Below are 27,988 nucleotides of genomic sequence, written 5' to 3'. Positions count from 1 at the left end.
ACTTCCACCGAATTAATTGGAGGCGATAGGGAAAAAGTCCCCATTAATGTAGGGTCTTTTAGTAGGCCTACTCCGATATTTTGAAGCGAATGCGTGCTCTTGTGGATCATTGGAATGCTTCCCGTAACTTGTGAACTGTTGGGGAGAAAAGTTTGTTTTCGACGATCGTAATCCCTCCTTGGAAGGGAAATGCAATCTTCCTGAAGTAGGTTGACACAATGGCGGCCATGGCATATATCTAGGGCCTTCCTAGTAGAATGCTATAATCGAGGTTTCCTTTGATGACTTCAACATCAATCTCTACTGTTTTTCCCCCTAGTTCGACTTGCAAGTTACTTAATATCCCGTACGGGGTGTATGTTCGTCCATCAAATGCTTTTAATGTCGTCGATGATCTCGACAAGGGCGGAGACCCTAACGTTTTCCAGCAACTCATCGACATAATACATGTGGATTCCCCCTCATCAATAATTGTTCGATGAACAGTTTTGTTGAGGGACTTGAATAAGGAAAGCTAGTTGGGCTGGTAACTGAGGGTCATATCCTTTGTGATTAAAGGATACAAGGTTGGAATCCTTTGGGTCAATCCCACCTATCGCTGATAATAAAGCCTGCTTTTGGGAGTGGAAATTTTGCAGTACCTCAAGTGTCGACATAGCGGATGACGATTCGGTCAGATCCTCCACTATATTATAATGAGTTGCTACTTTGGCATGAGGATTAAATGTCGATTTGTGTGCTACTCCCTTTGGAAGTTTTATCGTTAATTTAGGAGTGATGGGTGGCACGAATTCGGTTGAAGTCGTTGCCGAACTACTAGGTTGATCATTATCCTTGTTGTTCGACATCTGTGGATTCCCGTAATCTTTGCTCCTTGTCGATATCAAAGCATCATTTTGCTTGTGGACAAACAACATTAGCACTCGGGACAGGGAAGCATTGTCACTAGCAATCATATTTGTTCCTGGATTTGGAAACAGATAAATTAATATTGCCGAGGTTTTTGTATTCTTGAAGAATTTTCTAAGCTCATCTTTGTATGGACAATATGATGTCCAATGATCCTCATCGCATATAAAACACAGATGATTTGGTTTCCTACCTCCAGTAGGGTTTGCAGAAGATTTTTCAGGAGACGACTCCTCCTGTTTCTTCTTCTTCCCTTTCTTTTTCTTCTTGCCTCCTGGTTGCTTGGTTTCTTTGCTTTTGTCTGTCGACATGGCATTTACTTTCGAGGCGAGAATTTGTTCATTTGCATTTTGACCCGAAACTGTACGGGCCTTCTTTGACCTAGCTTTTACGGTCTTCGTGCCAATTGTTCCTATCACGCCATCACTAGCATGAGAGTCTTTGTTTGACGTAGGAGGTGGAGGAACGGAAAATTCCAGTCTAGGAGCATCAGGGATTTTATCATAGAGCGTGCCAGACTAAGTATAGATCAAGTCTAGATATTGGACATGAGCAATAACTTGCTCTTCAGTGACGACTCCTCCCTTTGCCACATCTTCTGTAATAGAAGGTAACAATGACTTAATAAACCATTCAGCCAATAGCTGATCGGGAACATATGTTTTACCATTCTACGATGACGTTGCCACTCATGAACATGGTCGGATATGTGAGTGGCCGTCATTTGTTTGAAATTGGTAAGAAGCTCTGTTCCCGTTTCGTACCTTATCGGTAACTAAAAATGGGTTAAAAAGGTCGTGGCTAGGGTACTGAAGTTATCAAATGAAGCTCTAGGCAATTCGATATACCATTTTGCTATCGGACCAGTTAACGTTCGCTGAAAAAGGTGAAGCCTGATCGAATCATCATTGAGAGTGTTGGATGAACACCATAGATGAAATGTCATCACATGATTCGATGGGTCTTCACCCAGATTTCCATTAAATTTAGGAATATCTGACGGAAGCTTATGCAGAATCGCCGACCACCACGGGGTGTAAGCAATTGGATTGTTCATTAGTTGATTTAGATCTGGTAACTCTAAAGTTGCCATGAAAGGAAACTGTTGATTTAGGTTTGGCGAAGCATACCTAGGATAAGATGGGATTGCCTGAGCAGTTGGTCTTTGCATTCTAGCATAATGCATTTGATGCTGGTCACTTTGGTAAGGTTGATGGGCATGATCATAATGATATGACTGATGTTGACCGTTTTGAATATACGACTGCCTATTACTTGTAAAGACCTATCGCTCAGGTCCTCGGTAAGCTTGTTGGAATTACAGTTGTTGATATTGCACCAGCCATGGTTATGAAGCCACGGGTTGTTGTCTAGTACTGACTGTTTAACCAAGATGAGGGGTGATGGTCCCCATTTGAACCTCGGTCATTCCACTAATCGGTGATTGTGGTTGCGTCGCAGGGACAAGAGGTTGTTGCATTGTGACCTGAGAAACCTAAGGTTGGCATACAACAGGCAACGCTTGTACTTGCGACACAGTCATGATAGCCAATGTAGTGGGGATATTTGACACAGGTAAACATTATTGCATTGAATATACAACTCTTGGTTGTTGAGGCAATATTGGCACCCAACCGCTAGATGTAATCCTAGCATAACCTAAATTCTGTTGTGAACTCTCGTATGGTTGTTCTCTCGGAGGAGACAATGAAAGGGCATACTTCCCTCCATACAGCGGTAATCCAGTGCTCAAAGGAATGACTTTCCTTTTGTGACCGTATTGCCCAAATTGACACTACGAAGGATCAATTTGTTGAGACTCAACATAAGAGATTCTAGATATCAATATGGACGAACAAATGGGAACAGTCCATACTGTCCAAATAGCCCCTAGATGGACTCCATCCAGCGATTGAGAGCTAGTTGGGACAGATGGTATGCCAGCGAACATCATCAGAGTAGCATCAGGAAGCTCTTCTGCTGCTGTGTTAGATGACACAATCCTAGATGTCGATGATTGTTTAGACATATTTAGTCTATCCAAAAGATTCCTTAGCGATTCTTTAGGAACTTCCGATGGCAGGAGACTAACTTCTGACGAAGAAGGATATAGGATGATCCCAGCTTCAAATTGCGATGGAGTGCTAGATGAAGGATCTTCCACAATCTCTTCTATGGCAATCAATCCAGGCGGAAGAGGTAGACCGTCAGGTCCGTAAAATATTTCTGGTGCCGAAGAAGGTATAGATTCTGCAACGACAGATGTTTGGGGTGTAACACCTTCCGAATCAGCTATAGATTGAGCCAGTTCAAGAATAGAGGTGTTTACCATCACACTAGGATTAGTTATAATGTCCTTTTGTGGCTGCGGAATTCCTTCTGTAAAGGCAGGGATACCAGAAATGTTCAGAGTAACCAGAGTCTTTGAGGATGTCGGAGTACTTGTTCCAACTAAACCAGGGGACGTCGATCCAGTTAAATGAGTTCACTTTGTCTGGAATAGTTTTGTTTATGGAGTCAACGAAGGTTGACTCGTAAGTCTCCACGAACGACGGGGTTTTGATTGACTTTCTTCCACGATTGCGGATTACTCGATCAACTCAAAATAAAAGGGGAAAATGTTTCCAAATTAAATGAATTTTAGACGCTTTGACACAACTTGTTTTTTCAATTTTTAAGAGTCGAGAAAAGCAAAAGATGACTCTAGTCACCTTTGATTTTTAATAAGCCTAAAGTGACAAGTGCTCAGATGGACCTTTTCCTTTAAGGAGTCTGAAAAGGAATGAAAGAGACTACTCTGGAAATCTAGATAGAGGGATTACCAAACCAATCGCAAAACTGCAGAATACTTTTTATGGTACGGCAGTCAATCTTCCCGAATGCTGTGTTCAGTTCATTACGATAGATAGGGCGGCAGACACAGCTTCCTAAGGATAAAGGATATAGTCTATTGTGGTCTCCCAATATATACTCGATGGTACATGGGAGCACAAGTCCGTACTAGCAATTGTCATCTCAAAGAGGAGGAACCACCCAACCAGCAATGAAAGCGATAGTTACCAGGCTTTACGACGCCAGAATACGTCTCTAGCCTAGACTTCTAAATGTTGTGCATTAGGTTCCAAAGAGTTTTCATGTTCATTAAATTTATTTTACAGTTGATCTTGTTTAAGAAATTTTCCTTTCAGGTTCACCGCGTGATGTAAATGTATAATTCCTAAAATTCAACCTAAGATGATAAACAATCATTTAATCTTCTTTTTGCAATGAAAATCCTAGCTACTAAGGAAAGAGAAATGAGATTCTTTCAACATAGAGCACCAAGCACATGCTAAATACACTATCCTAAATCAAACCAACAAGCAATCTAAAGGCAAATGCACATGCATGTATTTGTTTTTCGCTTTCTTAATGTGTGGATGACAAAAAGAATGCTGAGTACAAATTTGAATTATTTTTTCAAAGCGACATTACTAACAAGTTTCTCTTCAAGACGAAATGAAGACAATGACGACACTTTGCGATTTATGAATTGAAAACTTGCTTTCGACACTTGAAAAACTACTAATTCAAATCAAATAAAATATTAACAGTACAATCGACCATCAATAACAATATGGTTCTCTTCTATGACCGAAAACAACACTTACAACACTTTCAGATCAAGAAACGATAGTTCCGTTACGCTACTTCTTGTTGGAAATAATACTGAGAGGGGGGGGGGGGGTGAATCAGTATTATCAGATCAGTAAAACTTTTACAATTTCATGCTCAGAAACATATACTCTACTTCATTTAAGTGAGCCCGCGTGTACACGCTACTGTGTCTAAAGCAACTCGCGTATATCCAGAAATCTTATGATTCAGTTAGCTTAATCTTCAGTAAATGCATCAGAACATTATTAAGCATATTAACAGTAAACAGGTGCAGTATAACAGAACAGAACATCACACAAGAGCCACACACATGAACACCATGATATAAGGTGGAAACCCAATGTGGGTGAAAACCACCTGCTGCAATTTGTTTCTATCTTCCTTTAATAAGAAACTTCTTTTACAATGTACTGGTGCAGTCCTTTACCAGCACGCAGGCTACAAGCTGCAGAGAGCTACAACCCTCTTAGCTCTTGTACTAGCCGATCCATTTACTAGTACGTAGGTGCCTACCTACAGAAGGCTACAACCTTCACTCGTTTTCCAGCTGCTCCTGGAAGGGAGCTACAACCCCCTCACTCTTGTACTGGCTGATATGTTTACCAGTACGTAGGTGCCGGCCTACGATCTTTCCGGGACCACGTTTCATACATTTTCATACTGGATCCATGAAACAATCACCATTGTAGAACAACCTGCATCATCAATCTCTGAATCACCCAATACTGAATCACTGAAACCCTGTCAAGAACACAGACAACATAACAACAACCAGATCCAACTCCATCTTCATACTTTACATTGTATACGCTACTTCGGCGAACCCAACCTGCGTGTATATGCTCTTTTACCAAAGACAACCCACGTACAGATCTGTAAATTCAAACTTAAAACTCTGTAGCTATATCAGTCATCAAAACATACCTAGATCATAACAATAAACATGCGTCAATAGATCTAGTCTATTCACAGTCAAACCATATGAAGATAATCATTCCAAACCTTGAGATCTCGTTCCATCGTTCATCATCCTCCACATGAGTGAAACCTTGGTTCAGATCACCAACCCATAACCAGCATTTGGATCTCACACTTTCTCAGATCTTCATTACTCACACTCACACATTCACACCTTGGCCTAATGATCTTTCTCCTTATATAGATTTAGGCCTTGCTCAATACCAAGGGCCAAAACCATAGAAATCCAATACCATCAACTCAATGCTAGGGATCAACACGTCTATCGAGACTCCATGGTCCAAAACCATAGGCACAACTTCCAAGGAATAACCGCCACAGACCAAAGATAAGTTTTCCACATACACGCTCTTTTACTGAAGCCAACCTGTGTGTACACGCGACTTGGTATATAGAAAACCTACGTATACGCGACTTGGTATTAGTTAACCTGCTTGTATACGCGACTTGGGATTAACGAACCTGCGTGTATGAACTTTCTTGGCCTGCTGTACAAAGATCTGTCCTCTGATTAAGTTGCCAACCTCTGAGTGAGTTGCCATCAAGGACAACACTTGAATCATAATGCCAACACTTCTTTGTAAAAGAGAACTGAAAATGGCACACAATACACAAAAACACTCACAGTTCTTTGCACAATGGAGGCGGAATGATGGAAAGGAAAAGGGTTTCCACAGTGGTATACCGATCACAGATAGCAAAACTCCTGAATAGAGCTAAAGAGAGTGAAGAAAAACCAAAATCTGAAGGCAAACTTAGCCTTTTCTGACCATCGCCCCTGTTACACAAGGAATCCACTATGCATCCCACCTATTTCACATGGGAGGTGCGATGCATACAGACTTCCTTGAATAGAGGGTGCGATGGTACAATGCGAGACTTTAACTCGGTCTTTGGTCACAGTTTGCAGCTCAATTTAGGGATTTAGGCCGAGCAAGTGATGTTTAGTAAATATAAATCACAGGGGTTGATCTAAAGAGGTTACTAGAGCCACCACCAAGGCAATTAGAATGTTTGCAAATCGATTATTTAGTTTATAAACAAAACCTGGAGATAGACTGAAGCAGCATTGATCTACTTTGCATTTGCATAGCAAATGCAGTTCGAAGGTTAGCTGGCTTGACTTCAAGCTCCGTCTGTAAGTTTATAAAACAAAAAACTATAGACAAGCAAACAAGCTATTCGGTCCCTAGTGGAGTCGCCATTTTGTTATCGGGAAATCTAGTGTCCACTCGGAGTTGCTAGTCCCACTAAGACTGGTAGCTATCTTAGAAACAAACAAACTAAAACTACTTTTGATTTCCTTTATGAGAAGTAGATAAGAGGGGAACAGAGGAAACCAACCTCAATCTTGCGCTTGGTTCCTCTCCCTTCTGACAGGTCTTTGTCGCTCCTCCTTCATCTACCCAGATTCAAAGAGAACCTGTGGGATCAAAGCAACATAACACTATCCGAGAACAGAGATCTACAATCATAAACAATATAGGACCAGATATATATTGACCACACAAATGCATATATCGTCGAACATACAAGAATATGGAGGAAAACTTGAATAGCTTTATTAATATCAAGAATATCAAAGAGGATTACAACCAATTATTCTGACCCAGCGTCATCCTCTCAGCATGAAAGCCCTTCTTCACCTCACGAAAAGCTGAGATCACCCAACACTATGATTTTCACCAAGAAACCAACAACACTTCCTTACAAAATACAAGATTCTAGCCTCTGGATCTCTGTGATGAGGGATCCATATATAGATGTTTGCAGGGGGGTGAGTCAGCTGCTGGGTTTTTGATTAGTGTCCTCTCTCTGATAGTTCTTGGTTCCATTTGGAGATTCATGATCTCTTACTCATCCCTCGGCGAATTCAGAGAGACAAGTGTCATTGGAGAAGTTTCTAGAAGATTCCCTGAGTATTCACCTTGCAAATTGTCTCTGCCATTTGTCCACTCTCGCTCATCACACCCTACAGAAGGGCTTTCTAGTATGCATCGCACCCTTTACACTAAGCAGGTGGGATGCATCGCACCCTTAGCACTGAGCAACCTGTATGGTCCAGTTTTGACCAGTTCTAAGCAGTTTTTCATGGAGAACTTCTGGGAGAAGATGTAATCAGCTGACCTTGTTCTTTTAGGGTGTGAAGCAACACTTTTAGGGACTTAGAAGCCCTTGGTTTATGGACATGTGTGATTGGGGTTGCAGGGCCCAAAAATGTCTATAACAAATATGCAAAATGGAATTGACAAAATCATTGTTGATAAAAATGAAGAAGTTTCTCGATTTAAAAACCATAGTGAAAAATTATTGACGCAAATTGAGAAAATTAAGAAGGATAAGAAGTCATTAGAAAAAAAGGTACAACAACTTATCGAGAAGGAAGCATCAAATGTAGGAATTCAAGTTTATGATAAAAAAACAAATACCGATCCAGTGAATGTCAAAACTCAGGAAGAAGACAAGCAAGTTGAAGAAAAGACGTGCTTGGATGTTGCAGTTCAAATGATAAACACCCCAAGTGAGGGTTTGGTAATGAACTCAGCAACTTCATCCCCTGAAGTAAATAAAAAAAATTCCATACACCTAATAAGGGAAAGTAAAGTCCCATATCGACATCCGAATAATGAGAGTAGACAACTCAACCAAGCTACATATCAGGACCATTCAGACCAGAAACAACAAATTGATGTTTTAGAGAATAATGACGTAAAATCAATTACATCTTATGCTGACAAGTCGTTAAAAAATTCTAGTGATCAGAATATTCCACAGAAAATTAATCTCGGATGGTCTGATCCTTTCTCAATGCAACAATTTTGTTTATCACTGAGAAGATCATTTTAGCTTGTATCAATGAAAATGACTCTTCCGAGAGAGAAAAACATTCGAAGCTGAAAAGGAGATCAAGCCTTTTTCATTAACAAGCTTTGAGGACAAATATTTTTGAGGAGGAAGGCAATGTTATGAATAAATATATAGGAAATAATGTAAAATAATGTAAATGATAATAACCATAAATAATTATTAGTTAATTAGTAATTAGGTTGAAGAGTCATGTCTAAATGAGACATGACTCTCCATGAAGAGACGCTTGATATATAAGCAAGCCTCTTGTTCTTGTTGTATCATCATTCTTATTCATACAATTATATTATATATTCTTGTATCTCAATGGAGATCTTTATATTCCAAGTCTTCTGGAGTATTTAACCTGAAGAACGAACTTTGTTCACTTCAAAGGTGCAGGCTTGACATCCTATTGTCTAGACCCCAGAGTTAGTACAAATATTAGAAGCCTCTAAGGAAAAGATCACCCACACTATCAATCATTGGCTCAATCGTATCATAGGGGGGTTTGTGATAGAATTCTTGGTCGATTTCTCAGCCAGTTACAGTGAGGCAGAGCGATGCTTTTTCAAAGGTCCGCGAGGTAAGTACTTGAATTCTTTAAATGCTTGGATTAAGATGTTATTGTGTGAAAAATGGGTTATGTAGTTGCCTTGACATTCAGAGCTACACGAAGTGGAAATACTTATAGGAACGAAGAAAGAAAGGGTCTCGAATATAGCCCACTGATTTCACCTCCTTTGAGTAACGAAGAGGGAGTAACACAAGCTTCTCCATGAAGTGTAGTTCAGTTGATAAAATGAGGGTTCTTGTGACTACCACGTCCACCTTCTCCACCATCGCTCCTTGTGACTTCGCCCAGACCACCGCCACCTCCACCACAATTCAATATGACAAATTCAGTGAAGCTTCCTTTGTTTAAGGGTTTGGGAAATGAGAACCCGTACCAGTTCTAGTTCATCGTAAAAGATGTATGGGAGGCTCAGGGAGTCATAGATGATCACATGAAGAAGGCAACGTTGGTTAGGGATTTACAAGATCACGCACTAACTTGGTACATCAATTACTCTAATGATAACCCAAATGCAGGGTTGGCAGATATCCAAACTGTGTTGAAAAAATAGTTCAGTAGGCCTAAATATGAGGCGTATTCAATTGTGAGGTTCAAGGAAATCGTGATGAAACCCGGTGAGACATCTTGGGAATTCGATCAGAGATTGAAGTGTAAAATATGCAAAGCTAATATGAACTTAACAAATGGAGAACACCGCGAGTGGTTCGTCACTTCGCTCCTGCCTCACCTAAGGGTTGCATTGTCGCAACAGAAGATTACGACCCATGCAAAGGCCTTGGAGATTGCAATAAGACTGCATGAAACACTAATGCAAGATCTAAATCTGGGGGTTCAACAGATCCATGCACAGTTGCAAAATGTTTTCCTCGAAATGCAAAGTTTGAAGCAGGACAAAACAGTTCAACTGAAGGTGCGCGAAGAGATATGGTGCCTGAAATGTAAGGGTCTAGAGCATGACAAAGACCACTACCCAGTCTTTGCGAACTATATTGCCGGAGGAAGTTCGATGTGTTTGACATTGGAAGCCCAAGCAGGACTAAGTGAAGGGCCTTCGTTGTGGTGCACTATATGTTAGGTAGTAGGGAAACATACGACTGATCACTGTCATTTGCTGTAGAGTTTGTACAAACACCGCAACAATTGTTCTGCAACTTCTACAGGTCGGTAGGGCATGATGAGTGCAACTACGAAAGCTATGAATTAATGATGGAAATAACACCCGCCTATAGAGTTCAGGCAGAAACACGGCCCCCTGAGCAAGGCGCTCGGATGGCGCAAACAAACTTTTAGGGGAATGGATGAGGCTGAGGCAGAGGAGTACCTGGCAGAGGTCGAGGACAACTGATTTGTTACAATTATGGAGGACCAGGACACTATGCCCATGAATGCACTAACCCAACGTGTTCGTCATGCAAATATTGCACTTAGTCTGATCATGAGATTGACAACTGTCCTACACTAATAGCAAGGATATGTGACAAAGGGGTGCCATCACCGCAGCCAACTCAGAACCTGCAGACGGTGAAGGCCAAGCCTCGCGAAGAGGATCTGAATGTGAATATAGTGCTCTGGAGTGGAATTGCAGCCGGTGATAATAAGGGGAAGCAGCCTAAAGACAGAGCATGGGTTCGCAAAGCTCCGGCAATGGAGGTTGAATTTGATTTCGAGCACACATGTGAAACATTCATGGAAGCAAAAACGCGCTTCGCTGAGGCCTCTATCTCAGGGAACTGGGATAAGCCTGTTCAAGAAATGGACCCTTCTATGCTTATGACCTTTCTAGAGACCTGCATGAAGTTGTTGTGTGATAGCAAGGTTGTAAAGGGATTACATGAACTTATAAATAGATGCGCCAGAAACACTCCAAGTGAACCACTCGTGGTACGGAATATTGGTAAGCATAAGGCAAGGATAGGGTGTGGAATGAGACTCACCACATAGATAGGAGAATATGAAATGGATTAAGTTATTTTGGATCTAGGGTCAGACGCAAACATTTTTCCGAAGTAGACTTGGGAACGGATGGGGAGACCCGCGTTGTAGTGGGAGACCCACACTGCAGTGGCCTCTAATTTCGTTAAGGATGGAAAATCAATACAATATCATCCCCATGGGATGACTGCAAGGAGTAACTATAGATATTGAAGGCGTGAGTGCATTGGCTAATTTTGAAGTAATATAAATTATGGATGACAACCACCCCTACTCGGTGCTCCTTGTAATTAATTGGGCTACTAACATGAATGGGGTAATCAACCTAAAGAAGTGAAAGATGATATTTTAAAAGAAATTGCTTCGCATCATAGTACCCCTAGATCCTGCTGAACAATCACTCTATACAGAACCAGTCCGCGATTATGAAAGCAATGACAATTTGGAATGCATATATAAGATAATAGTGTGAAACCATGATTGGATGAATCTGAAAGTGGATGGATGAATTACACGGGATCGTGAGAGTTCCTATAGCTCAGACTCGAACGAAGAATTAGAGTGCTGGCAGAATCGACTACATGAGTTAACCACGCTGAGTTGTAACATGATGACCTAGTCACTGTGTTGTGTGTCGTTAGAGGTAATAAATATGCCCAATTATGATGGCTTGAATGATGTGGATGTGTTTTTGGATGCATTTGAGAGGGAAGTACTAGAGAAGCAACACTTCTAGGCTTTGGACTGGGCACTGCGCACTACGCTCGCGAGATGGTGGGGTATGCACAAGGGTAGTTTTGATGATTGGCGCCAAGTGTAGGAGGAAGATGAGAACATGCTTTAGGAAGCCAAAGGTATGAGTAACAAACAAGTATGATGGGAAGGACGATCTATGTGCACACTTTACCAAATGGACTAAGGCTTATGGAGCGAAGCCCCAACCTGCATGGGTTGCACTTGTTATGTCACACCTTGGATGTCATCGCGATGAACTGGTACTTGGAGATAGAGCTCCACCATGGCACAAGTGAATGGGATATTTTGCACGAAGGGTTCATAATGATGTTCAGCTTCGAAGACGGGTTTGATTGTATTGACGAATCACTTCAAGAAGTTAAAGCAACAACCTTTAGGATACCGTAGGATCCTTTGGATCTGATTCAACCCGATTGGACTACTTAGTTGAGTCACGTGATGGAATGTTATAAGGTGACAGTCAAAGAAGAAGATGAGGACCCACGAAGATTAATAGTCCTGAAACTGAGGGTCACCGCAAGGTCGAGGGACCACTGATTGAGAATCCTGATATAACCGCGCCGCTAAAGAAGAAACAGGTAAATATTGGTACGGAGGAGGAGCCCAAATTCAAAAATATTGGAGATTACTAGGATGACGCGACAGTAGATAAGGTCACCGAATTTCTCTGCGAATACCAAGGCTTGTTCCCTATGAATTTTATAGAGTTAAAGGGGATAATAGGGGACCTGGGCATTATGAAGATCATGTTAAAACTCGATGCAAAGCTGGTTAAGCAAAGACCTTACCGTCTCAATCCGAGGTATAAGGAGAAGGTCCACTTAGAGTTAGATAAGATGCTCGTGGCATGCATCAATGAGCCCATAGAAGAACTCTATTGGGTAAGCCCAATGGTGGTACAAGAAAAGAAGCAGAAGGATGAAATAAGGATATGCGTAGATCTCAGGAAGTTGAATGACGCTTGCATGCATGATCCTTTCCCATCTCCATTCACTGATAAAGTACTAGATAATGTAGGTGGCCAGGAAGCGTACTGCTTCACTGATGGGTTTTCTGGGTACCATCAGATCAAAATCGTGCCTGAAGATAGAAGCAATATGACCTTCGTGATTGAATGGAGATGTTTTTAGTAAACTGTAATGCCTTTTGGATTAAAGAATGTGCCTACAATTTTTTCACGCGTAGTCATTGCTACATTCAAAGACTTTATTCATAAGTTTCTGCAGGTGTACGTTGATGACTGGACTGTGTTTGGGTTGGTAAAATGACATGTGGCCAGTTTACGCTTAATACTAGATACTTGTTAAAGGTACCAGATTGTGCTCAATATAAAGAAATGCTCGTTTTGTGTCCCTTTTGGGACTTTGATAGGTCATGTGGTATGCAGACAAGGGCTGATGGTAGATCTCGCGAAGATCACAGTGATACTTAACTTTAACGTGACAAGGAGTGTGAAACAGCTGCACGCAACATTGGGACATACTGGGTACTATATAAAGTTTATCAAGGCCTATGCCTAGATCACTGCACCTATGGAGAAGCTGTTGAAAAAGGACGCCACGTTCTATTGGAAGGAGGATCTTCAAAAAAGCTTGGATTTATTGAAAGGAAAGATGGTCACCGCAACAACTTTAATCTTCCTAGATTGGAAGAAGGAGTTTCATGTACATGTAGACGCATCATGTATAGCACTAGGAGTGGTACTGACATAGGTCAACGGAAGAGAATTGGACCATCCTATAATGTTTAGAAGTAGGAGGTTATCCAAGGCTGAGAAGAACTATTCCACCACCGAGCACAAACGATTAGCCATGGTATACGTGCTCCAGAATTTTAGACACTATTTGCTGGGGGGGACATTTTAAAATGTATACATATCATTCTGCATTGAAATACCTGGTTAATAAGCCTATGTTGGGGGGAGAATCTGTAGGTGGTTGTTATTTTTCCACGAGTATGATTATGATGCTATTGTGATTCCTGAACGACTGAACGCGGGACTAGACCATCTATCACGCATTGAAATGGGGGAAGAACCCACTAATTTGGAGGAGGGATTGCCTGACGCATAGCTATTTGCAGTGCATGTTGCGGATGGCCACTTTGAAGACATTATACACTTCCTAACAATAGGAACTTCCTCGGAAGGCTACACCACCCAAAAGAAAAAGGATTTGGTGGTACACACGACAATGTTTTCTGTCATTACTAGACATCTGTACAAAATGGGGTCTGATGAAGTATTGCGACAATATCTACTAGAGTTTGAAAGTAGCAACATCCTCACAGACGCTCATGGGGGTTCCATGGGAGGCCATTATGCAGGAAGGGTGACCGCACAAAAGATTCTACGCATAGGGTTGTGGTGGCCAACCCTCCATCAAGATTCAAAAGCTTACTACAAGGCGTGTGATGTGTTTCAAAGGAATGGTAGGGCATCGTGGAGAGATGAGATGACTCTGAACCCACAGATGACATTACAACCTTTCTAGAACTGGGCCATAGATTTTGTGGGACCTATTGCACCCCAAGGGAAGAAGACAGGAGCGCGGTACATTATCACCACCACTGAGTATTTGACTCGATGGGTGAAGGAATAGCATGTGAAGGAATACATAGGCACGACCGCTGTGAAGTTTCTCTTTGAGTATGTACTAACATGATTTGGGTGTCCAAAGATCTTGATGAGTGATTGCGGTATGCACTTTCTGAACGAGACGATCAGCGCACTGATGGAGGAATTTCAGGTATATCACCAGAAAAGCATGCCTTATCACCCATAGGGTAATAGGACGATGGAAGCATTCAATAAGGTATTGGAGAATGCACTTAACAAGTTTTGCAATGCTCAACAAAGCGATTGGGACCTGTGCATACCCGTTATACTATGGGCCTATCAAATGACATGCAAAAAGTTGACTAGACAGACACCCTTTAGGATTGTATATGGTGTTGAAGTAGTGATTCCCATGGAATACATTGTGCCTAGTCTACGCATAGCGGCACTCATAGTATGACGAATCGCGGAGCCCTAGAAGAGAGGTTCGCACAGCTTGCTGAGCTTGAGGAAGAAAGATTTATGGCTGGATTTCACTAACAGGTCTAAAAGAAGTGCGAAAAAGCATGGCATGATCGACACATTAAACTGCGCACCTTTAAGGTAAATGATCTAATTTTGTTATATCACAACAAGTTTGATAAATTTCTAGGGAAATTTAGAATGCACTGGCTAGTGACCTATGTCATTAAGGAGATTACCGATGTTATAGCAGTTTAGTTGGTTAAATTGAGTGGAGATCCCTTCCCAGAAAAGGTGAATGGTAGTTGATTGAAGCTATACACCAATGATCAGTCCAGATGACTATATGAAGGTAGCATAGTCTTAGTGCTCCAGGCAGCTGAAAAGAGGCATAGGACTATAAACTACATTTTCCAAGTTGGGGAACTGTACGATTGGAGGATTGTGCAGAATGAGGAAATTCCACAGGGTTCACGACAGCGCAAGGAGAGATACGCTACCTGGGGAAACATTGCACAGGTCAGCTGGAAAGTCACCATTAAAGTCATTGTTCATGATTTGAAGATAAGAATGTGACTAAATGGAGCGGGCAGCCAACATTTAAGACAAAATTTATGGGTAATATCCTTGGAAATCTACCGCCAATCTGGCATTAATGAACTAAATGTGGGGGGAACGATCAGATTTGAATTCAAAATGGCCTATAAATGATAGTTGGAGGCCCAACGAAAAACACTTGGCATTTTGAACATCGAGTTGGTGAGCTCTCAGATGTGCATGACACACACATTCCTCAAAGATTTGCTTGAATACCCAGTGTTTGATTGGTTTCCAGAGTCCAACTACAGTTTCATCCGTGATTTTATCCCAAGATCCAAAGCTATGGATGTAAAAATAGTGACAACTGAGGGAGTTGTGTTGGTGGTTGTTATGGAGATAGAAGGAGATGCTCCAGGGGTTGTATAGGTATAAGCTGAAGTCCGCAAGTCACCACAGACGCCTTGACAAAAACCTACCCCAACCAAGGAGAGTGTGAAGGATAAGAAGGGAAAACAGGTTGTGATACCGGTGCATGTGTCACCTAGAAGAAACCCACAAAAGGACAAGCTGACCACATAGGAAAATGGAAATGCTATTAACTTGGAGCCGGAGGTGGAAGAAATTTAGGACATCCCAATGGATGATGAGGATTTAGGGGTGGAAGTGGAGGAAGTTGAAGTCGAGGGTTCTGACCCTATTAGTAAGTTTCCTGAGTACATCCCTTCGCACAAAGGCAAAACTAAAGTTTCGAAGGACATCGACGAAAGAAAGGTCTCCCTACACATAGCTCTACTACGAGACAACATTGTCTTTGAAGGATCGTGCTTGGGGTGGTTCCTCTATTGAAACTGGAATATTGGGACTTAGATGACCATGAGAAGTTCCTGCAATTGGCGACAAAATAGCTAATGCACTGTGTTGTTCACACAACCATTAGGATGATGGCATTATAACCGTGGAAGTGGCTCAGGGGAGTAGACAAGGCAGGTTTGCTCAACCTACTATGGGTGCCACACTACAATCGCACACTTATTATAGTATTGTTCATCAAGTAGTTGCTATGCATGGTGCACGTTGGGTGTCTGTGGCTGGAGGAGCTCATACCCATCATCGACAGGCTGATCCATAGGATCACACATCTGCCCTATAAATGGGAGAATCCTACAATGATGTTTGGCAGAAAAGGTGGCGAGTAGGCCCTCGCAGAGGCCATGAAGGAGAAATTCAATCTCGTGAAGAAGTCGCGCGGATATACTGTCTCTAGTATCTGCGACCCTGTGATCAAGGTGGCCACATAGATCCTGGCAGGAAAAGTTATGAGGAAGTGTCACGCAGATGAAGTGTTGGCACTCGTTGTTGCTCTAGTAGCCCAATGCACCAAAGGAGTCTATTTTAATTAGGTGCGCCATCTCTGCAATGAGTTCCTTGCAAACTTTGTGAGGAACAAGAGTTCAACAAGACCTTCCAGTATGCATGGCTCTTGTTGTCCATTTTTCTTGTAGCTTGGAAGCTACCAAAAGATAGTCAGTTCCCCTCAGTCACACCAGACCTAGCAGAAGAAGCAAAGTATGCTTTGCTATGGGTGACCAAGGATGCTTAGTGCATCAAGGATAACAAGATCTTCTAGATCTTGATGGAAATGGATATACGCATTTCTATCAATTGCAAACTGTGACTGTCACCTACTATGTTTTCCAAATTGCAGGACTACGTGGAGTTAAAGGCAGACTTTTAGCACGTTTTGATCAGGGCATGGAAGGAGCCTAAGAAGAAGTGGCATGACTTGCCTTACTTGGCAATAGATGACACGATTGATGTAGTTCTTGATCGTTGGCCAACAGAGTAGCGCACTGCCTCAGACTTGGCGGTGGGGTCGAGCAAGTTTGCCACGCAGCACAAAAAGGAGGAGGCCAAGCTCAAGATGGTGTAGCTGGCTGAGAAGAGGAAGAAGGAGGTTTCTGCCAAGGCCTAGATACAACGTGATGTCACCTAGCGAGTGGAAAAGTAGACAGTAAAAATAGAGCATGGCTCTGACAAAGGTGTGAGGTCGCATTTGCCCGAAACAAAGGAAGAAATGGACGAGCAAATAGAGTAGCATGGAGCAGACCCATAGACAGCGTCACACTGCATCAAATGTCTAAGAGAACAAGAAAAAGTAGGGCCGCAAAAGAAATCAAAGGCCAGTAAGACGACGCTAGACCCAATCACCCTAACAAAGGGAGATTTGAATGACATTGGATACACGGTGTGGGATGTCACCACGGAGGTACTGCAGCAATTCGAGTAATAGCAACAACAACTATTGGGGGCCATCTAAATGGGTCTACATGGGTTGTAGATCCGTGCATCATAGGCTGTCATGGTGTCCACCAGCCTCGCTATTAGTACTTTAGAAGTTGTCGTGATGCTACATGCGAAGGACTCTCGAGCGATGGTGCTGCCATATGGAGCACTGACCACAGAAAACAAACTTGACAGTCCCACTGTCAGTTCCCTCAAGGGAATGGGGTTGAACTTGGTAGCGCTTCCTGGCAAGGCGCTCCACCTGCTGTAGGATGGATTGATAGTAGAGCTAAGGGCCCACGAATAGCGTGCTTTACAGGTAATCAGTGATCAGAAGATTAATAATGAACAGATGGCCCTACATCGAGACACCGCCCTCACTTCCATGGTGGAACTTACTAACAAAAATATGCACATGATTAAGGCCGTGAGGGAAGCCTACCAAATGGGCCCCGAATTGGCCATTCTTGAGGATGTGGTGGTAGATGAACACGTCTACAAGCTTGCTATAGGGGTGTGTGATGTGGTGGGCTCCAGTATTGCAGCAATAATGCTGCAACTCCTGGGACTCCCTTCTTTACTTTTATCAACTCGGTAGTTCGTAACAAACTTGGAAGCGACGGTGCTATATGCACAAGTACTAGCTCTTGCCGCAGGCTGTCACTTAATCAGCTAGCACAAGTCCACTAGGAGCTTAAGACAACTTCTATGAGTTATCAGAAGAAGCTTTTAACTATGATGGATGAAAGCTAACTCAACAGAGGCTAATCTACTTGCAAAAAGAAGCGAAAAGCTGAAAGGAAATGCAAACCCTAGCAAACCCTAGTTTTACTGACTAACCCTACTGGTGCAGGAAAAAGGATGAAAGCTACAGAAGTAAATGCCATTGAATATTTGGGAAGGTTAAGTGTATGTTTCTAAGCTATCTCTGAAGTGGAATATGAAAAAGGAACATCTTTTTGTATTTTTGAATAATATTTGTGGAATTATCTTGCATGTGTTTTGATTGTTGTTGACTGTGCAGAGCCTGGGTGAGGAATGGAACTAACGAGGTGCTTGTAGGAGGTTGTTAAGGTGAGAAGAGGGCCTAATGGGTCCCTAGCACCCTTCCAGAGAGTTTCACAGTGTTCGGATCTCAAGAAACTGATTTCGTGAGCTTCTACAGGAAGTCTACAAGGGTTCTACAAGATTTTCTACAGGCAGTTCTACAGGATGTTCCGAAAGAGGATTTTGAAGGGTTGATGGAGAAAAAAACGGTGGGAAAATGGAGATGCAGGCTGATGATGTGGAGGGGTCCAAGACCTGGCGAACGAAGTAGAGGAGTGATGAGGATGGTTGGATTTGTTCAAGGAGGGATAGAGCAATGTTGTACAAAAATATGGAAATTAGGGCAAAGTGAGAGAATGTGGCAAATGGAAGGAAAGAATCTGAGTTAGAGGATGGAGCAGGTGGTATTGATGGACTAAGGGTAGGCAGAGAGGTATCACAGGTGCTCTGCAAGTTATTTTCCAAACTGAACAAACAAAGACTCCAAAAACCAAAGACCTATCTACTTTAACCTAATCTGACCTAAATATCAGCAAATAAAATCAACAAAAGTTTATTGGCAAAAAAATCATGTGAAATAGCTATGCAAACTAAGCAATCATGGATCTGAGCATGTAACCACAACTGGTATCAACTTCTGCAAATGAGAATTTAACACTAGCGATTGCATGATGAAGCAAAGACAGTGTTTTTGGTGGCGGCAAGGACACCTTGGTCTCAGCTCATGGTCCCACGGAGGGAGAGGTGAGATCAGGGGTGCTTGATAGCCTTTTTCTGAAGATCTTCTCTATTATCAACCTATCAAATCAATATGAACATGAAAATCCTTTTTAAACATCAACAATGACCTAGGTAACCAAGCAAGATGTTAATCTACTTAACAGAAATTATTGTATAAAGACATCAAAAACATATAACAATACACAAAGGAGGCCTTGGCACTTGGGTTGGACCCAAACCCAAGAGTTATCGGCTCCTAAGAAGAAGCGCAGAACTGATGCCAAATGAAACTGCTTTCCATTACTCAAAAATAACCATGTCACAAAGGAAGTTGTACAGCAGTAGCTCAAAATGAGCTGAGAAACTAAGCAGCACTATAGTGCGAAATACAACTGTTAAAAAAGTAACCTACAAAGGCTCGAAGCCTTCCTATTTATGCACTACGAGGACCTCCAACAGTCCTCCTTAATCTAAGGGGCTGGCTCCTCAAGACTGCAAGTACTCAGTCACCTCATAAAAGCTACTCGGCTGCCCTTGGTAATCAACGTTGGTGGGCTTCTGAACTCCAAGCTAATGGTGGAAAACTCGAGGAAGAGGCCATTTAGTACAAGAGGCATCCTCCATACGAATCCTTAGCCTTGTCCCCTTTTATTCGGCTATCAAATGGCTCATAAATGCTTGACCTTGGTCCAAAAGTTGTTCAAAAATCTGCAATAAACACGTATTAGTCTTCATGGTCAAGTGACTATCCTTATTCATTCAATTAACATAAATATACTCAAAAGCATGCATAAACTATGAAGAAAGGTGGATTAATGGAGAACAATAGGCAAAATGAGCCCAATAAGTTACCCATTTTTGGGGCTCATCATCACCTCCTTGCTAAATGGGTTGCTCATCCTCTGAGCAACTAATCCAGCTCATCATCTTTGATTGCTTTGACTGCCTCTCTCACATCCGAGGCCTCCGAGGTAAGGTCTTCTTCATGGTCATGGAATCTTTCTTTTCTTTCCACTTCCTCCCATTGCCTGTGTTCCTCTTCTTCTTTGACTCCTTCCAGCAGTCCTAAAAGCAAGGGAGGACTGAACTTTAGGCCGATCCAATTGGCCTATAGATTTTGCATTGACTGCTTATAGAGGGGTACTATTTCCAAGTCCTCCCTCATCCTTGTTTGGGAGTGGTACTCTCTTATTTTCATACTGTGGGACAATGTATTCCACCTCCTTGTGCAAGCATGAACGCAGTTATCCCCCAACAGTATTTCCATGTCCTCAAAGTGAGCAATGGCTTGAGCTTGTCATTCAATGTAATCTGGTAGGGCCTGAGAGTTATTGGCCAAGTGCTGGTGGGCGTATATTAATTCTAAGGGATCCTCCAGCTCTGCTATGATCATTAGTGGTTCACTTAGTTCCCTGTTCATAATGTTTCGGACCTTTGTTGCCCTCTTTTCCTCATGGTTTAACCAAGAGGCCATGGCCATAAGTTGTACATCTCCTACCACAGCGTTGGGGTCCCACGAATTCATGTTTGGAAGGGCCAAGTTATGTAAATAGAACTCTGATAATTTGGCCTTGTCCTTTGATGAGCTACTGTCACATAAAGCCATGAATTGATGGTAGTTTTGAAATGGAGTGGTGCCCCTTTGGGCCAAGGTGTTAATCTGGAACTGCAACCATTGATCCTTAAGGTATAAGGCATATGACTTGGTAGGTTGCCTACACTACACAGCCTCTACTACCCAGCTGGCCATGCAGGCTAGTTGGGCTTCCTTCACTTGTACCTGTTGCCTTAGAGACTGTATCTCCTCTATTGCCGGCAACTCCTTCTCCTGCAGTTGTCTTGTTAGTCCCTCAACCTCGGCCTGCAACCCATCCTTTCTCTACTATTCATCAGAGGTTTCTTTGCCTGTTGGAGGCTTTTCCTGTTACTGCTGTTCTCCCAAGGTGTGGGGCATGTCTTCCTTATAGTGTCCTTGTAGCTGTAGCTGCTGTTTCAGCAGCTCGTTCTCTTCCTGTAGTTTGGCCCACTGACTACTTTCCACATGCCTTACCATAGCCAATTATTTTCTTGACTCCTCGAGTTGCTCTTCCAGAGGACCTATGTCTACCACACCCTTGGACTTGGCGATCCTCATCCACGTGTGAGTCCTCACTCTTTCTTCTTCCAGTGCAAAGAAAAGTGGCACCGCGAATTTATGGGGAATTATCTTCCCGGCTTCTAACAGGTTATAGTAGGAGCCCAAGCTAGGTTGAGGGCTTGGTTCCAATATTTTCTCACCCTTTTCTTCTTCCTGTGATAGTTTAGCTGCCTTCTCCTCCAGTTTCTCGATCTCTTTTAGCTTAGCCAGAGTTTCCTGTAGAACCGTATCAGCTTCCTGTAGAGCTGCCTTTGAGTCCATCAACCTAACTCTCTCTATCCAGTTGGATGTTTCTGGGCTTCCTCGTTCATAGGTGATGGATATCTTTGGAGGAGACTCCTTCTTTTGTTTAGTTGTGGTGTCTTCAATGATAATTGGCTCTTTTGACTGAGGTTGGGGTCTACCCACTTTAATCCGTGTGCTCCTCCTTGCTTTAAAGTACATGGAGGTTTCCCTTTTTTGCTTCCCTTTTTGTTTTGGAGATGTGGTTAAGGCAGCAAGCACAGTTGCTGCCTCCATGGGCAATATCTCGGGTGATTTCTCCTCTTGCTACTCTTTTTCCATGCATCCTGTAGAAATCCTGGTGTCAACTTTTTCTGTATGTTTGGCTGGGGGTGTCTTTTCCTTTTGTTTCTGTGTGGTTGCTTTGGCTGTGACACTCTTCAGTTGAACTTTTTCAGCCCTCTCTGCTCTACTCTACAATTGATTTTCCCTGGGTGTTTGTGCCATTGTTCCTCCTGTTGTTTTAGGCTCAGCAACTTGGCCTTTTCCCCCTTTTTCTTTCTGTCTTGTTTGTGCTTTATTGTCCTGCGTTTCTTTACCACTAGTTTTCTCTCCTGCTTTAATGTGTTCTCCTTCTTCACTGCTGGATGAGGTGAGTTCTTGGGCCAAGATTTTAATATCATCATCTCGGGACATGTTTCGGAAAATTTCCCAAGAGATGGGGATAGTGTAGGTGTGCAGGGAATCTTCCACTAGCAGTTTAATGAGCCCATGATGGGCCAACTGATCTGGTGTCCCTTCATTCAATTTCTTGCCACATTCAATTAATGATTGAAGGAGAAAATAAGGGATGCTCAGCTTCTTTTGGGAGGTAAATCCATTCCATTTCTTAGTTCACACAGCAACCTGAAATGATAGCCGTAGATAATGTTGAAGCTCCCTTCACAGGTAATGTACTTCATGATTTGGAAACTGGCTTCGCTCCGAAGAGGAGGTAAGCTGGTTCTCCGAACCCTATTTTTTTCTTCTACAGGATGTTCCTCAGGCAGGAAGAATGCTTTCTTGGTTGCTTGGCCCAATGACCTCTCTTCTTTGCTCCAAGGGAGCCCTAATGGTAGGCTAGTAACATGACTAATGAGCTCAGGGGTAAGTTCTAGGGTCAAACCCCTAAAATTCACTGTGGCCTGTGTCTTTGATTCAGGTTTCAAGGACATTAAGAATTCCTCCATTATCTCATCATCATGACCCCAAATTTTGTCACAAAAGGACATCCAATTGGCTTGGTTGAAGAGGTTCCACCACATCAGGATGCTCGTGCAGCTTGCTGGGATCTGAGGGTTCTTTCTTGATAAACCCCCCTGGCATGGTGAGAGGGCTCTCTTTTATGCTCTGATCAGAAAAGGGAATGTTGTTTGTGGATTTCTCCCCTGAACTTCAAGAAGGGATTCCTCGGGTGTTCAAGCACCAATTCCCTGGTTTTAAGTCTGTTTCTACCTAGAGCTCAGCTGTTCGTTTATGACAGGAAAAATTGGGTTTCCACAGACAGGGTACAGAGCTCAATTTTTATTCCCAACATACATACAAACATGCAAATTAAAATTCTTCATACACAGGCTAGCCCTCACAGTTGTGTATCTTTCCTATAAGAGAATTTTTTAACAGGAAACGTGGAGGAGAATTTTGACGTAGAAACGACTCAGAAATTCCATGCAATACACAGGCAAACTGCTATTTCCAACTCACAAACAGATTTTTCTCTAACTCCTCAATTTAAGACAGTTCAATTCACCACCTTTTCGAAACATACCATGCATGGAAGAGTGTTTCGAGCCTACCTCTCTTGGAACTCCAAATTCGACGAAGTAAAATCCAAGCTTCCCTGCTCCAGAAAGCTGTGCCGTACTTCCTGTAGAACTCTTGCCGGTTTCTGTAGGATGTCACTGTGCCTCTGAATGAGCCCGGTACGCGGGAGATTTTTGAAACAAGCCGAGAAACTCGGTGGAGGATGATGGGTTAACATATTTTGGAAACAGAGGATGTGTACTTCGGCCGAGGATGTAGCAAGTGAAAATGAACAGAGGGTGGTGAGAGTCTTCAGCCGAGCATCTTTTAGCTGCGGTGCAATTCGTGGCAAGGGGATGAGATGGCCGGACCTAACCGTTGATCCAATGTCATGGCCATCATTTCTCTGTGTGTCCCTGACTGCCATCACCTCCCCTCTGCCATTAACCGCCGCCGCCACTGTCAGTCCCGATGATTTTCACTGACTGGACACTCCACACGTGTTGGCTGCATGTCTTGTCGGCAATATTGAATGTAACTAAGCTTGTTTAGATCCCACGAAGCTATGTAACTGGATGAGGGTGGCCAGTTGACTGGCCATCGATCCCATTCAATCTGAACTGTTTCCATAGGCATGCAGTTTTTGAAATATAGTTTATGCAATTGATGAATGAGCTTAGACACTTACTTGTGTGGTCATGGCTACGTCATGCAGAATTCGGGTCCCAGAACCATTCCTTCACTTGCTTTTGCCTCGTGCACAGGTGTTAGAGCCCATTCCTTCATTCGTTGATCCTGTATGCACGGGTTTTGGAACCCAATCCTTCAGTTGTTAACGCTGCATGCATAGGTTCTGCTTGGTCTCAGCTACCGAGGATGTTTTCACGTCTAAGAGGAACCTTTTGCATGTTCCCTTTGTTGGTTTCGGTTGTCCTTGCCTCTAGAGTATGTCTTCCAGAGGGATCAGCTGCTACAGGATTACTATAGGATGTCCTGTAGCTGCTTCTCCTCCTGGGATGCAAGCTAAACGAGCAGGGTTATATGGCTGAAGAGGGATTCTGCTGATGAAGAGTCCAGATTGAGATTGACAGGTAGGGTGAGCTAGACATCACTGCTTGATTTGTCACTAAAAATTCTTGCTGGCAATCTGAGGAAAACAGGGTTCCTTGTATGACTATGCAGGAACACATAACCTGGTGGGTATGACGGAGGTGTAAAGAGATAGAACAGGGTGCCATATGGTGATGGGTGGAAATAGGGGTGGATAGAGGCCTAACAAATAGAATCCAACCTTCAGATTCCCCTCCAAGATCGATTTTGGCTTGCCCAAAGGTTCTACAGGATGTTTCCTGTAGAAGACATAAACTTCCTATAAAAGAGGCAAAGCTTCCTATAGAAGGTGAAATCTGAACCTGAATGCGATCAAATCCTAGGAAAGGCAAGTGGTTATGGAGGAAGTGTCTGTGAGGGTGTCTTGTAGCCTGGTGTGGACCCCTATCCTTGTTTTGCGCGACCCTCCTTACCTGCAATGTATTCCCTGCAACCTGAAATTATTCCACGGAGATTAGGCCTGCTTTTTTTTTTTAAGAGAGAGACAGTTGGGGCACCTCCATGAGGTTTTCACCCTCAGAAGTTTTCACCCAAGGATCTTTTCATTCCATTTTTCTGTTTTTTTTTTTTTTGGTGTTCAAGGTGTGGGTGGAGTAGAGACAGGGCCCTGCTCCACTACCAGCACTGATTTGTCCAAAGTTTCAATGAACTCCTACCTCGAAAGGGGTTTCCTGTAGATTTTCAATCGATGCCCATTGACGAGCATGAGGATGGCTTCTTCATCAATGGTCTTGATAAGGACTGAACCATTTTCATTGCATTTCTCCACTATATATGGTCATAACCACCTTGTCCTCAATTTCCCTTTGAAATCCTTGTATCTTGAGTCATACAGTAGCGCCCAATCTCCTGGCTGGAATTGGTTTTCACTAAGGTGTCGGTCATGCCATATCTTTCTCTGGAGTTGAACTACTTCTGAGTGGAGGAGGGCCCACATTCTCTGTTCATCTAATCCATTCAACTGCAGTAATCTTTCCCGTTGTGCATGGCTGAGATCTAGGTCCAGCTGAGCTGCCACCCTCAATGTGTTGTACTCGAATTCTATGGACAGTAGAGCCTTCTTCCCGTAGACCAGCTCATAAGGGATGAAACCTGTTGTAGTTTTCCAAGTGATGTTGTAGGCCCAAGTGGCCTCAACCAAGCGATCTGCCCAATCCTTCCTGTTGCTACTCACCACTTTAGTCAAAATCTCCTCCAACGCTCTACTAGTAACTTCCACCTACCCATTTTCTTGCGGATGATAAGGGGTAGAAGTTTTGTGCTTGATCTTCTGGTGAGCGAGCAAGTCTTCAATCAGGTTAGAGGTGAACCGACTTCCTTGATCGGTGACTAATTCTCTTGGGTAGCCAAATTTGTAGAAGATATTTTCCCTTAAAAACTCAGCCACTTTTTCTTTTGTCGCTGTCTTGATTGCCTTGGTTTCTGCCCACTTTGTTAGGTAGTCTGTGCACACAATGATTTAAGACCTTTTCTTTGAAGGAGGGTTGATAGGACCCACAAAATCCATGCCCCACTTCTCAAATGGCTCGAAGGTCACTTGAGGTTGGAGTGGCATTTCATCCCTTGGAGTCGGTTTCCCCATCCTTTGACATTGGTCACATTGGCTGATGTATCTTTTGACATCTTGATGAAGAGTGGGCCTATAGTAGCCTGCCTGTAGAATTTTGAAGGTAGTCCTTTTTGCTGCAAAGTGGCCTCCACAGGGCCCATCGTGACAGGTTAGGAGGATGTCGAAAACTTCCTCCTCCCTAACACAACACCTCAAGATCTGGTCTGGGCCAAGTTTAAACAAGTTGCCCCTGATCCAAGTGAATGGGGCACTTTTCCTCACAATTTTTCTCTTCTCTCTTGAGGATAAGTGTGGAGGGAACTGTGCTGAGACCAAGTAATTTGCTATATCAGCAAACCATGGAGAGAGTACTGAAATAGAAAACAGGTGTTCGTCTGGCATCTAGTCATCCACCGTCCCTTCTTCACCCATAGGCAAATCCAATCTAGACAAAAAGTCAGCAACGACATTTTCCTTACCTGGCTTGTCAACAATGGTCAAATCAAATTGCTGCAACAAAAGTAACCATCTAATGATACGATCATTTACAACAGGCTTATTCATTAAATATCTAATCGCAGCATGATCAGTGTGTACGAATGTTTGATAACCAGTGATGTAGTGTCTGAACTTGTTGAGGGAATGGACTATAGCCAGGAACTCTTTTTCGGTTACAGTATAGTTCATCTCTGCCTTGGACAGGTTTTTGCTGACAAAGTATACGGCATATGGTTCTTTCTCCTCAACTTCTCCTAAAGCTACCCCTATGGCTTTGTTCGAGGCATCGGTGTGGATGTGGAAAGGTAGGGCCCAGTTTGGACCTCTCAAGATCAGGGCAGACACCAGCTTATCTTTCAACTCATCCAGAGCCCCTTGATGGTCATCAGTCCATTTAAACTCAACATTTTTCCCCAAGAGGCCAAACAATGGCGAGGCTAGCTTACTGAAATCTTTAATGAATCTTCTATAATATCCTGCTAAGCCTAGAAAACTTTGAACATCTCTTACCTTTTGAGGAGGTGGAACCTTTTGGATGATAGCAATTTTGTTAGGATCCACCTGTAATCCTTGCGGAGAAATAGTATGACCTAGCATGGTCCCTTCAGTCATCAGGAATTCACATTTTTCAGGACTGAGGGACAGGTTCATCTCAATACACTTGGTTAAAATGTTTCCCAAGTTAGCCAATGCTTCTTGGAAGTTAGACCCATAAGGAGTAAAGTCATCCATATAGATCTCCACGGAATCGTGAACCAGCTCAGCAAATATGCTCAGTACCGCTCTCTAGAAAGTGGCAGGAGCGTTGCATAGCCCAAAGGGAAGGACCCGGTAGGCAAAAGTACCCCAAGGACAAGTGAAGGTGGTCTTATCTTGATCCTCCAGGCTGATTTGGATATGATTATACCTGTTGAACCCATCTAAGAAAGAGAAGAACTTCTTCCCCGCCAGTCCATCCAACACTTGATCTATGAAAGGCAAAGGGAAATGGTCTTTCGTGGTGGCTTTGTTAAGTTCCCGGTAATCTACATAGATTTTCCACTTCCCGTTTTACTTGGGCACAAGCACCAGAGGTGAGACCCACTCACTGTCAGAGATGGGGTAGATGAACCCTGCGTCTAACAACTTTTGCAATTATTCTTTGACAATGTATTTAAGGGCTGGATTCATTCTCCTCTGAGGCTGTTGGACTGGTTTGCAATCCTCTTTGATGTAAATGTGATGGGTACAGACCAAAGGGTTGACTCCTTTCATCTCCTTATAGCTCCAAGAGAAAGCATCCAAATGGTGGTTCAATAAGCTACACAGCTCCTTCTCCTGGGAGGGAGATAGGGATGAGCTGATATTTAAGGTTCTTTTAGGGCCAAATTCCACATTCTTAACTCTAGGTGAGGTCGGATCAGCTACACAGAGGTCCACTAAAGC

General features: G+C 42.9%; 1 pseudogene; it reads left to right on the top strand.

The window, feature by feature from the left end:
* LOC149210667 (lariat debranching enzyme-like) overlaps nucleotides 1-27,988 on the top strand; it is a 172,761-nt pseudogene that overhangs the window by 71,655 nt on the left and 73,118 nt on the right.

This window comes from Pinus tabuliformis, chromosome 1_2, assembly GCF_031772625.1.
Source record: "Pinus tabuliformis cultivar Carrire ecotype Pingquan chromosome 1_2, CPIR1, whole genome shotgun sequence".
Lineage (NCBI taxonomy): Eukaryota > Viridiplantae > Streptophyta > Pinopsida > Pinales > Pinaceae > Pinus > Pinus tabuliformis.
The sequence above is the reverse complement of the archived record's forward strand: the minus strand, read 5'-3'. Positions and strand labels throughout refer to the sequence as shown.